Raw genomic sequence first — 14155 nt, 5'->3', positions numbered from 1 at the left:
AAGTGATTTGTTTTGCTTCATCTTCTTCGGCAAGAAAAAAGAATAGCCCTTGTAATAAGGTAAGAAGATGCAACTGAAGGCCCTAATCTAGATTATGAGGCTCTTTCAACTGCAACACCACACAAACTCACTCCAAGATGGAAAAAATAATGGTAGATTGTTTCCTGTGACTTACTGAAAGTAAGGAGGGCCAAAGCAGAAAGGATACATAATAAGAAGACCTCCTTCTATCCACTTGCAAGCAGATGGGTCACAAAAAACTGCTTTGCACCACTGTGCTGACCTGGCCAGAGTCAGTTAGTACTTAGACTAAGGGGTCACTGCCACCATTTGCCTAGAGCTGGTTCCATCTGAACCTGAATGAGATTTGTCATTGGGATGATGTGAGAATCTTGACATCAGAAAACCTAAAACATTAGACCAGACATAACTTATTCTTAAACCTCATAAAAATTTAAGGAAAGCTTTTCATAGAAGTATAGATGTTGTACAATTTAACACTAAAAGTTAAGCTCATTGTTTACAGATTCTCAAGCCACTTAAAGTATCCAAGTCCTGGACAGTTTTTGTGTAAATAAAAATCCTGGGGAAAAGTTGTTGCTCTTTTACATATACAATGTTTACAGCAAAGCAGGAGTGGCCCAGGGATGGGCCCAAACATCCTCCTTGCTATGAAAGGGCACTTAACATTCTCCTTTATATGCACAGCAGAAGAGAAATGCATAAATTTACTTTGCTACAGCCTGTTATGCATGATGTGGAACACAGAGGACTGCATTCACTCTGTACCTCCATAGTGGAATGCTATACCATAAACAGAGATATGAAAGGCTCTTTTCAGATGATTTATGGATACAACAGTGGCAAGGCAGCAAGTGGCAGGGAAAAAGCTTTGTTCAATGAAGCAGTTATGTGTTTGATACCTTTACAAAATTGATTCTGCTTCAGATGAACTGCTTCAAATTTAAAACCATTTCAATATGCAGCCTATGTACATTAATAATTGGTTCAGCATTCAAACTAGTTGTTTGTGTTTGGCAGTTTTTTTAATGAATTCCTTATAGTAATCTAACTGGCTTTGAAATCAGTTCCAAATCTGAATTGTTTCAAAATGTGTCTTATATTGAATGACAACTGGTCTCCACTGTTGTTTGGCCACTAATGCAATGTGATACTATGTGGGGAGCCAGAATCCAGAACCAGCAGGGAGAATTTTGCACCTTTAGTTGTCAGAGGCTGCAGTTTTGGGAAGGTAACAAATTCTTTTACCCAATTCATACTGTCCCTGGGGCAAGACCTCAAAATAAGCACAGTAGCTTCAAAGACAGTATTACAGGTTACCCTCCAGGCTTCAGACAGTCCTGTTTGCATGTTGTGATCAGTTCACACTTTCCATTGCAAACAATCTTAGATTACAGTCCCACTTATGTGAGAGATTATCATGGAAAAATAATAAAAAGTGGTATGTTAAAGCTATGCCAAATATAAGACACATTTATCATGCTGTCAATGGAATTTTTTACCATATGTCTCAATGGATTTACTAAAATTAGTTTTGTTTTATACCTATAATAGCTGTAGGTCTTAGGCCATGGATAATGTGTTTCACAAAGAGAAAGACTGTTGTTCAAACAGCAGGAAAAACCCAAAACATGTGACACATGTGCCCTAGAAAAAAAAATAAAGCTCAACTTTTTGGGAAAGCAGTCAAAATCATTTCTCTAGACCTGCTTGTGTAAAGGTGAAGCCAGAAAATGGGAGAGTATGCCTAAAGCTCAAAGTGCTATTGTTTCTAAACTGATGATCATATTTAGTTGACACAAATAAGTCTTCAAAATAAATATGGTCACGTTATTCACAAATTGCAAACTTACCTTTAATTATATATAATTTCCAAACATTAATTGCTACACTGGCTAGTCTGCATTGTTCAGCAGAGAATTTTGGTTTTTTGTCACCTTTATGTTCCACTTTCAATTTTTCAAGGACTAGACACCAGGAGGACAATGCAGCCCACTTCTCACTGTGACATTTCTTTGGTAAATCCCACACTATAGGTGTTCACTGTTAAGTTCTTATCGTGAGCGTCTCTAAAACTAAAGATATAATTAAATACAAAGGCCATTTTTTCCTTTCCAGATCATATCAATTTAGTTTTATTTCATTCCAAAGGCACAAATTTCAACATCCAATGGATGTCAGCAGACATGATTTCTCTGAAGTTTGAAAATTCCATCATTATATCCAATCCAGTAAAGTTTTATGCACATATATTATTCTAAAAGAGGTATAATCACTGGTGGACCTTAGGGCAATGGTTAGCGTGAGAGAAGGTGGCAGGATTGGGCCCCAAGTTTTCATAAATAATACAGAACATCTCCAGATGAACATTCCACTGTTAGTTTTTATAGTGCCTTCCACAGCCAACCCACATGGTCTCTCACACACATTCATAGATGCCAGAACAATAACAAATTAAAGTTTGGTTTATAAAAGTGCCTTGGCTCAGATGCTGCTTATACAAGTTTGCATGCTGTTTACCCTGAAAAAGGTGTGGAACTGACCACAATGAAGTGACAACCTCAATTCCACTCACACATGAGGTGAGAAAACCAATAACAAAACTGCGGGATTAGGAAAGGACACTTTGTTTCTCCTGGCTTGTATGTGAATAAAGTGTGTTTTGTTAAAAATGAAATGAAATCACTTTGTGAAGCAGACTAAGGAAATCTCTCTTCCTCCTTAGTGCATGTAAACATTTTGTATACATGTATATAAGGAATATATAGAAATACATGTCTGATTGTACACACATACCCATACTAAACATGATGATCCAGACCAGGATGAAGTCTTAAATTATTATTGCCCTACCTTACCATGCCTTGCAGTCAGTGAAGATTTTCATTGAGTTCAGGGAAACTGTATTTCTAAGCATTTCACTCCTCCTGTGCTCACCACTGGTTCAAAGACAACATTATTATATCAAAATCCTGCCTGTGTTTTCAAAACAGGGTTTGAGTGATTGAAGGGTTACATTCTGCTTCCCTGAACCATTTAGGTTAACCTTCACGGCTGGATCCTCCAGAATACCCTTAAAATCCAATGTTGTCTGTTAAAGTCGTGTGCGCAGAGAATAAGGGAAATACCTTGGAAGATGAATCAGTTTCATCTAAGAACTATTTCTGTCCAAATCAACATGAATGTTCTCACAAACATCAAGTGGACCTGAAATTTAGCCCCAAATTAGAACAATTTTTAAAAAGCGAAACAAATTTTTTACCACACCCACATAATTTCAAAGGTTTTGTGTAATTTTTTTTTTTAATATTATATACAACCAAATGCCTGATTGCAGACATCTCTGTAAAACTTGGTTGTCTCTGTAATTAACTGGGGATACCCCAAGCTACATTAATTACTAACAGAGATGCAAAACTAAACTATGTTTGCTTGCACATACACAGTCAGTTCAACGCCAGAAAACATTCTACAAGAGATTACACAGACCAAGTAGATACATGTGGCAGGGACATTTCTATTAGAAACACTCTAAACAAAACCATTTAGTACAGAGTACATTTTGCTTAAAAGATATACACATGGCATTAGAGCAAAGCTGGGAACAACTATAAGAACTTTAATTGACTAAAAAAATAACTGCCAGTATTTATAATTCTACAAAGAAAAGTGTCAAAACGAGTTCACTGGAAAAAATCTCAGTTCTATGCTGCATGCGTGTACATGATGTTTTCAAGCCATCAAGGCAGAAGAAACTAAAAGAAAATACTGGTTTGGGGTTTTTTTTAAGTGAAAAGGAAAACCTCTATTTGTGAAGTACCAGTGAAAAACTGAAGGTTTTTGTTACAATTCTAAGAAGGTACATAACCAACATTGTTAAACAAAGAAAAAATGCATCAGATACACTCCCAAATTAAAAGCTCTTCCCTGTCTTTGGGGAGAAAGGCAGTAATCCTTCACTATCAGCAATTACTATACACAATGCACTTGCAGTATCTCAGCTGCTTGGTTAATGAGCAGTAGGTAATGTACAGCAAACTCTCCCTCTAATCCCTGCCCATTTGCTGTAGGAAGGAAAGAAATAAACACAGAATACTTCTGATACAAGATCTAAGTAACCCAAAGGAGAAGCAAAAATAGATTCTGGAAATGCTTAACCTATATCCTGTTCTACCCCATATGGCTAATGGAATTATATAAGTCTAAGAAACAAAAGATTTAACCCACAGTAATTTTAATATCCTTGATTCATCTAAGGTCAAACAGAAAGACATTGTTCTCATTTTATTTATTAATCCATAAGAACATTCTAATATTTTGCAAACTGGTTGCACAATATAGGAAGAATTGGTTTCCAGCACTAGCCTTCAATCTGTAGTCAATTCTATACGTCATCTATATCAACTTGCACTCTTTGATGTTATGACAGCACTACAGACCAGCATCTGGTCTTTGAATTTAGATTCCAGTTTTATACTGGAAATTGTATTTTCATTTATATACCAAATTTGAAAAAGCTTAATCCTCAGATCTCTTGCACAACCTATCACTGCTTCAGTGTCATGCAAGTCACAAACACTATTGCCCAAAAGTGAAATACTATTCTAGAAGTTTGTGCAGAATAGATCGCATTAATAAAAAACACTCTAAACCTACTATTTCTGTTAATACAATTCTTTCCATAGCCATTTTTGGGGGAAAGAAAGGGTCATTGTTTTATTATCTCTATATATGCAAAAGCAGTAAAACCTCTGGCAGGCCTAGAATCAACAAGATCCAAATCTCCCTAAGACTTTTCTGAAAATTGGCAGACTTTAGCTTGACAGCAAGCCTCTGAAACAGATATATTCAGACTCATACCCTCTAGCAAACTTGTCATTGTAACACCTTTATTCTCAACCTAAACCGGTGTACTTTTCTTAGCTCACTTATGTAGCTGTCCCCCAAAAGAAAAAAAAAGGTTCTTCAGCACCATGAGCCAACAACCTAAAACCCAAACAACTCATTCTAAGGCCAATGACAGGCTGTAATCAAGCCAGAATGGGATCTGATGCCGAACGTTACTGCTGTCTCTTATACACTGTTTCCTTTACCAAACTGGAGATTAATTTTAAATTTGTGCTAATGAAACACAGCATTGTCTAAATCTGGAGCTTCATGAGCTCCCATGAGTACCTTTCACTTGCAAACTTACCTGTTTTAGGCCTGACCCTCCTTTGAGCACATTTTACCAGATGGTCCAAGTTACACTGGGTATTATTAGATACAATACAATAGACTGCAGACTGTACATCAAGTAAATGAGCTGATAAAAAATAACAAACACTTAAATGCTGAATGCTTGCCTAACGTAATTAACATTACCACAGGGTAAATTTAAAGTTCTCCATTTGTAGAGCAGAAAGAATAATTAAAGGAAAATTTACTGCAGCATTTGAAGAATTCAGATACCTTTCTCCATTCTCTGGTTTTAACCAGGATGTGAAATAGGTTAATTGATTACATTTTTTAAGTGCCGTAAGCAAAACCACAGGAATACTTCTGAATTTCATGGTCCTGGAACATTCTAGTAAATAGTTTTGAATAATCACAATACATGTCTTTTAAAACAAATTTAAAAGTAATTAAGAATATGAGCAAGTGAACACTTTAGTGTACATGTACATGGTTAATTACAATCATGCTCCTTTCTGCAGGTCAGTAAATTCATTAGTTACACGTATTTTCTGAACACAGAAGTGTTATGTCCTTACATCAAGAAAAAAAGATAAGTGTAAAGTACTGAAAATCATTTGTGCAATTATTTTGTTTTAAAATCTTCTTTACCTGTCTCACCTGTAGTAGGTGTCCCATATAATTCGGCATATTGCTGAACTTGGACATTTGCTTTTAGCAGATTCTGCTTTCTACATCTACATTCATTCTCCTGGTAATAACAGCCCTAGTTTTATTGTTTCATTCCACACAGATCACAGATTGTGCATTCAATCTAATAGTTTATAGTGCTTCCTTTCTGACAAAGTATCTGTCAGACACCCAAATGTTTAAAATCCCCTTGCAACAAGTATTTGGTGCATCCAAGTCTAACCTCCTCCAGAAAATGAAGATTTTCCACAGCTCTTCTCAGTCTCTATATAGTTGGCAGCAATTTAAACCACATCCTTATGTCTTCTTACATTCTAAAGAAAGTCCAACAGCTTAGTTTGGGACAAAAAATATTTATAAAATACACACATAGCCCACTCCAGGCCCAAGTTCATTGGATAAAGCAATACATTTTGCAGTAATCCATAAGTCTTTTCAAAAATAGCAGCTATTCAGTATTAGCCACTTATTGTGTTATTTGTCCATAGCTATTCACAGAATATATTAACAGTATTCCAGGAATTCAGGAAAAGATAGCCCTTACTTGAGAAGTTAATAGTGAAATCCAGCAAAGCACAAAAACATTTGTGAGACAAGGTGGGGGCAAGACATTTTTAAAGCATATTCCTTTCCTAGCTGAACAGTGGCATCCAAAAATTTACCAATAATCTTCAGGGGTTGCCATTGCTCTCAGGGGGAAGGCAAATGTATTTGAGCCATACAATGAGGTAAAGAATATGTCTAACTCATTTCTGTACAGGTAGAGTATACAGCAAGAAAGAGCACCAGCTTTTCAATCACAACAATCTGTGATGTCTCTTCTAAACATGGAAGAATTACTAGTATGAAATACCTAGTATGAAATACCTTTGCACTCTGCTTTAGAGAAGGGTTAGCATCTCTTGCTGTTTGTTGGCTTTTGGTTTCCTTTTAATTTGTTTGCAAAGGATTTATAGGCCTCATTTAGGAGCAGGAATTAATGTGATAGACTTTGTGAAAAATGTTTAGACTTACAGGTACTCACAAAATTAGCTTTCTAGTGACTACCTCAAAATCAGCCAGTAGTGCATGGCTGCCAGTGGCAGCAAGCCTTGCTGTAGGCCTTTTGTTTGTGTTTTCACTCTGCCTTTCAGAAGTCTATTATGGATTACAGTGAAGAATGCTGCTAATCTAGTTTAACTATGCCTATAATAGTCTGAATAAAAAAGTGGCACACACACAAGCATACACACTTAACACCACAGTTTTGTAGAGGTCTAGCTCATTCAATTCGAAGAACAAGAATGGCACTTGAGCAATATTCCTCACATGATTCATTACACTTTTGCCTCAAAGGCTTCCTGCCATAGGAAATCTTTTCGTTTTTCCATTTTATTTAATTCTTTAACATTCTCAAAGCGCTTCAAATGAAATTAAGTGTTCAAATATTCCTTTATGGTAACACAATTCCCATATTCTATTGATTTCTCTTTATGTTTTCTCTTTTTTTTTTCATTGAAATGTTCCAAGAAGGTCCCTAAGGAAGCAATAGCATATTAATTATTGTTTGGTTTATTCTTAAAAGAACAGTCATTTAGATTATTTTATTATGTTCCAGACAATGATTGCCTAACCAGATAATGTAAGCAAAGCAAAGTAAACTGGAAACTTGAGTTTAATTACAAAAACAATTGCTTGGACTGCATTTGTGGTTGAGAAATACCAATTAATTCAGTTCATAGTGCAAGGATGATTATCACAATATCACAGTGATAAACAAGTAATGCAGAAAAAGCTTTCATCAAGAAGTAAATAATACAATGGAAGAAAGGTTCTAAATAGGTGCTGTAGTATCTCTGCAGAGACTCCTAATCTTGGTTTTATTTGCTGCAAGACTGTGTCCCAGATACAAATATTACTGTGGCCAAATGGCTGTTTTAACTTATACCGAATACATTCATCACCAGGAAGTAGTATAACATTTGGTACAGATAGACATAGATACTATTATCCTACTCTTATTGGCATCACAGTGATAAAACAGTGTCAGAGTCATTATTTCAGCCCAACATACCTGAAGATGATCTTCCAGAACCGCATGTAGAAGTCCTAAAGTCAGCCTACATCACTCTTGGTGTACAAAGTAGACACTTTAGAAGTCAGACCTTGTGCTCATAGAAGTAGATGCAGATAAATCAGTTTCATACCATTTTGAAAAATGCATTCCAGTAGCTATAAATTGTTCAGCATTGTGAAGTAAATTTGGTAGATTACAGGTAGATTTGAAAAGAGATTGTGGGGGGGGGGGGTTGTTCGCTTTAAAAATTGCCGGTATAGTACTTTTATTAACATTCCTGAAAGACACTGAAAGACTCAACATGAAACCAAAAGGAAGGCAAATATATGGGACTGACAAAGACAGGCTGAGAAGGAACATCCTCTAAAATTCTTGTTCTATTTTCAACTGCATGAATGACCACACATTTCAATTGACTCCACTGACAGCTTAATTATATAAACAAGTCTACTGGACCTGACGAGATGCATTCCAAGGTCCTGAAAGAATTGGCTGGTGTAGTTGTGAAGAGTTTCTCCATCATATTTGAAAAGTGAAGGCAGTCACGAAAAGTCCCAGGACCTGGAAAAATGGGAATATCTCACCCATTTTTAGATAGGTTTAGATTGGCTCTAAGGAAGAAATTATTTTCTGTGAGACCCCAGAATAGGTTGCCCAGAGAAGTTGTGGATGCCCCATCTCTGGAAGGGCTCAAGGTCAGTTTGAGTAACCTAATCTACTGAAATAATTCTGCTTCACAGCAAAAAATGGAATTAAGACAGACATATGTTTTGGGCTTGGGGTTTTTGGTTGTTCAGGGATTTTAAAAAATAGTTGTTATATTGGGCAAGATTTGTTCTCAAATTTTCCCAAGAAAAATGAATACCTTCTTACAACACCACCACATCCTGTGTATTATTGTAAAATCTAACTTCTGAGTTGTCATTGATGTATTTAATGAAAATAAAGTATAGAAAGCCAATTTTTGTTTATTCCACAAATAATCTAGTCTTTTAAAATTGTCTCAATCTACAGATTCCATGTACAATGACTACAGGTTTCATTGCTAGTGGTGAAGTTACCATCACCTTTCTGTTAGTATTGGAATGAAATTATGCTAAAACAAACAAAAAAAACCAAAACCAAAACAAAACAAAAACTTGCTAACTCTTTCATTACAAATTCAATGGAAATGAATGGAAATGAAAAATGGAATGGAAATGGAAAACAGAAATGGAAATGGAAAACAGAAAGCAAAATTACAAAATAGGAGATAGTATTAATTATCTTCCAATGTATTATTTTATTCAATGTGCAAAGGATGCTGATTACATAGTTATTTTTAAAGTAATTTACCTTGCTATAAACACTTTTTGGCTAAAGGAGTTATTTTGACACCCAGAAGCAGTTTGAGATATAGCAAGATTACAGGATTATGAACAATCAAATATCAAGAAGCTCTACTTCCTCTCCATGTCGCTGTAAGTAACAATGTTTTTTCTCCATTCTCAATTTATTTGCAGTACTTCCATCTTTTAATGTAAATATTTTACTTTCTGGAAGTAGTGATCAACATGACAGTTCATCTTTATTTCATGTTAGCAGGGACCCCAGATCTTATCCAGGGTTACACCGATACATCACACAGCTATGTATGTACACCACTCCAATTTGAATGTACTTTCACTGACCTGGTGAGCTAACTTGCTTATAAATCATCGTTACTACAGGTGTTTCTTGCCCCAAGATATGTAAGAATCAAACATCTCATATGAAACAGCTTTTCCAACAAAAATCACGTAAGATTGAAACCAAATGTTAGCCAATAACATCAGTAAGTAAATAAAACTGTTTTCATGAAATCTTAGGACTTGAACGCACTCAAGACAATCTAGACCACTTTCTGCCCCAAAATAGTGTCAAATCTATGTATAAAATTGCTGGAAATGTCAAGAACTATAGACACTACAGTATCTTATCTCAGGAAATGTATTCCATTTCCCATTATCTAAATTTACCAAGTATCTGGCTTAATTTATCTGCATTTATACATCTTCATCACAAGAGGTATACATCTATTTTGGGTTTGCAACTGTCTTTTACATATCAAAGAACTGAGATAAAAGTTTCAGTGAAGAAAGGCCAGTTCCACTTGTCTTTCCTTGTAAGTCATATTTCCTAAGCACTTAGTCCTTCTTATTCTTTACCTTGGTGAATCATTGTCTTCATCTGGTCCACACCTTCCCTTAAATGTGACAACGACTTACTCAGTACTTAACTTTCCAGAGAAGCATTGATACTTATCCCCAAATACTCCTACAAAACAGACCAGTACCCACCTCACAGCAGATGCATCAAGACTAAGTTTCACCAGCCTGCTTAAATGAACCTCAAAGTTGAGATATATGCCAAACTGCTTCTCCTCCAGTCAGAGAGGAGAAGGGCTAATGCCCTGGTAGACAGAAATTAAGACAGCTTGGTATAATTTCCCTGTGAAAGTTTTGTTCTGACCATTAATCACCTTGATTTTGGGGGTATTTTTAACAAATATTTCTTTTTATGGGAACTGAGCTAAAGTTCACTTATCTATAACATTGTACTTGCTTTCTCTCCCTTCCCAAAGACAGGCACCAATTTTTTCTCCTTCTATTGTTTTGCATCTTAACTAGCCTTTGAAAAAAATTCCAATGCATAGTCCTGGAAATTCCATTAAGTTGCAGTAATAAAACCTCACTATAGATATTTTAGACTTGTTACTTTGCTGTCAAATTGATTGTTTTGCATATCCCTTGTATATGGCTACCTAGAGTAAGAAAACAGTCTCAACAAGACAGATCATGTGTCAGAAAAAGTGTTTAGCATATAAAGAATATAATGATCAATCCTTGCTATTGCAATCAATTGCAAATAGTTTCTAATCAGTTAATGTGGTATTAAGATAAGATAGCTATATTTAAAAAAAAAAAACGCCACTGGTAAAGCAGTAGAGTGTCCAAGTCATTGGTTTTCTTCTTCACCTAACCTGACAGCTGTTTTGATCACTTGCAAAAGTTTTCTGTTGTAAAAATAAAGAGCTCACTGACATTTGAGGTTTAGCTTTACTCATCCATCCTCTTCCTGCAGCCTGAGACGTTGACGTGACATTAATCCTGAGCAGCTGCTTTATGCAACAAAAGGAATTTGTTATGGAGAGTTATTTTAAAAGTGCAAGTAACCAATTAATAACCAAATGTATAATTTCAGAAAAACTTTACTAAATGCTTGAATTCTTTCCTTATATAGTCACATTAATTTTGATGAAAATTTTAATCTGAAGAAAGGGCCAGATTATTTGCCTGACTTCATTTCTTACATTTGAAGATACTTTACAGAATAAACAGCTGAAACACATAAAAAATAGATTTTTTTCCTGTCACACTCAAAGTTTCAGATTTCTGTCACTACTAGAACAACTCACTATCTCTATTGTTCCCTTAAGTAAATTATCAATACACTAGTGGTGTTATGCATAGTCCTCAATAACCCTGAGGACAAATGTGACTTACTGACATACATATTCCTTCCAGATGTTATGTTTCCCATAGCACTCTTGTCAAGAGAAAGCATAAGCAGATCTTACTCAGCTAGATTTTACCAGTCCATGTCTTTAAACATGAGCAAAGAGAAAAAAATCCTTAACTATGTCTTCTTTACAGTTGATTGTGTTTTACACTAGCAGATAATATGGTTTTCACCCTCTACATCTCATACATGCCAAAAAAGGTCTCCAGTAATGTCTGTACTGTATCCACTCATCACAGAACAGGAGAAACCAGGGCAATAAAGTTATATTGTCATCAAAAAACTTTGATAAAAGTTGTCCATAACTGAATTAAGTGTCAAAGTAAGGAGATACCAACACAAGCAGCAGTTCCTTCTCTTGCACAGACCTTCAGAATTATGTGAAGCTACACTCACTACCTAGCAATACAACTTACAAAATGCTCAGTGTATTCAGTGACCCCATTAAGTAGTCATTCATGGGGGCTCTCTTGCACTCCATTTGATATTGCAGAGTCTTGTCTACAACAGTTATCTCTAAGTCTCCGAAATGAGCCCTAGCCCAAACTAGCTGACGTGAAACATTCTGAATCAAAGACGTAAAACTAATCCCCAAGTGCCCAAAGCTGATGTAGCAACATATCTGCTAGCCTCAAATATTCCCCCAAACATAAGTTGCAGGTTGTCATGGATTCAAAGTTCAGAAAGGTTTTAATATGCAATGATTTCTCAAAGATTGAGTCTGCATTTCCTAGGAATTGTAGTAACTTATCCTGGTTTCTGTTCACATAATTCATGAAAGCAGATAGAGATCTGCTCACAAAGGAAGCTGAAAAGTTTTGTGAAAAAAATCCACCGCACTCAAATGTTACATATAAGAAGAAAAACAAAATACCCCAAAGAATAAAAATTTGCTAAGGTCAGTCAATTCAGCAAAAACCGTGAAGCATATTGGTTGTTCTAATGTTCAGCAAAAGGTTTGCAATACTGTGCAATTCTAGAAATTGTAATTGAATGTTTAATTGCTCCAGTTGTTGAAAAAAGACCCTCTACAGATATAGAAAGGCTGTTTCCCAAGGCTCAGAACACTAACATATTTTCACAATTATTCATGCTTACACACAATCAGTGATTCTCTCTTTTCTGGAACCATGCCAGTAGCATTAGGAGTGGTTTCCTCTCCTAAATTTACCTCTGTATAACTTTTGAATCATGCATTGCAACTGCAGTTCAGAACTTTTCCCCAGTTCATCTGTCTGATTTCAGGAGTTACACATGGACAGAAAAAACCCACCACAAACAATTCAAGGTATTCAAGGATGACTTACTTCTTTTTTCATTCTTTCACTGTACTAGATCAACCCACCTTAATAACCACAGTTACCTAAGTCATATACTAATTGGTTGGTGGTATCTCACTGGAGGATATTCCAATTACCATTTAATTAATTAGACACCAAATAAACAGACACAGATTTTTCAGCAGGAAAAGAGGTGAGCAAGTATAGCAGAAAGTTTAAATCATGATTAATTCAATGGCAAGGACTAAGGGGCATTACATGAAGCAGGTACAACACAGAAGTTAATTTTACACTGTAGAACTTACTGATATATGTAGCAAATATTCAAAGACAAAACCTTTACATTTAGTAAACAAAGAACCACTTTTGGTTCAGTGAGTCTTTTAGATGCAGATTGTTGGAAGTAGAAAAGTAACATGAGAAAGTATCATTACATATTTGCCTAAGTGTTATACTCTTTAGTCCTTTGCTTTTAGACAGTTGAAAAGAGTCTTCTGAAATACAAGGTCATCAGACTGGCTACTGTGACCATTAAGGTCTACTGAAAGCTCCTAAACAGAGGTGAAAGATTTTGAACAGCAATTTATGAGGGAGAGAACAAAACCCCTCTTTGCTGAGAGTATAGGCACATCTCACATACAAATGTTAAAATAAGGGTTTTCTCTTAATTAATTAAATATTGATTTAATTTTTTTCCTGATATTACATATTACTGAATGAAAAAAATTAAAAGGGGAGGTTAGATCTTCATTCTCATAAAACACATTTTAAATGCTCAGGAGATAAAGTTTGGGACTGATCAAACATTTCCCATTGGTCTCCCATAAAACTCTCCCAGTTCAACATACTGCTAACTTTAAATCATGTTTGCCTTGCAAGGACCCCACTCTTTGACTCCTTCAATATTTCTTAAATCATTAATTTAATGTTTCCTGAAGAAAAATGCTCACAGAGAAAGCATTTTAAAAAGAAAAAAGAAAAAAAAAGTAAGAAATCTAGGTTGTCTCCTGAAAAGCCTGAGATATCAAGAGAGCCCTTTACTTTAGTAGAATTACAGAATTACTTACTGGATGTCTTCTATAGTAGATGTAGTTTAGATAGGGGCAGTCATTTTGTCATGGCTTATCTACACACTCCTTACAACCACACAGACAATCCCTGGGATTTACCATTAAAGCACAACATATGGTTCTCTTTTCTTCCTAAGTATGAGGCAGAAGTGTATAACACATGAAAACAGTATGTCTTAAACTGGGAAAATGAAGGGGATCATTAAGTGTAGTAACTGAAGTCAGATACATTTATGTTTTCAAAACAGAAAAAGAAACAATAATTATTTTCTTTAACTTCCAAAACACTTGTACTCAAATATTTAGATTACCTAACTCATTCT

The 14155-nt window shown here is 35.4% G+C and overlaps 1 long non-coding RNA gene across 1 annotated transcript in view; it reads right to left on the bottom strand.

Moving 5' to 3' along the window:
- Positions 1-14155, bottom strand: part of LOC146432712 (uncharacterized) — a 70139-nt gene that overhangs the window by 28098 nt on the left and 27886 nt on the right. The window lies entirely within an intron of this gene.

This window comes from Lichenostomus cassidix, chromosome 10 (assembly GCF_008360975.1).
Source record: "Lichenostomus cassidix isolate B80296 chromosome 10, HeHo_3.0, whole genome shotgun sequence".
Lineage (NCBI taxonomy): Eukaryota > Metazoa > Chordata > Aves > Passeriformes > Meliphagidae > Lichenostomus > Lichenostomus cassidix.
This window is presented reverse-complemented; position numbering and strand designations above follow the sequence as displayed.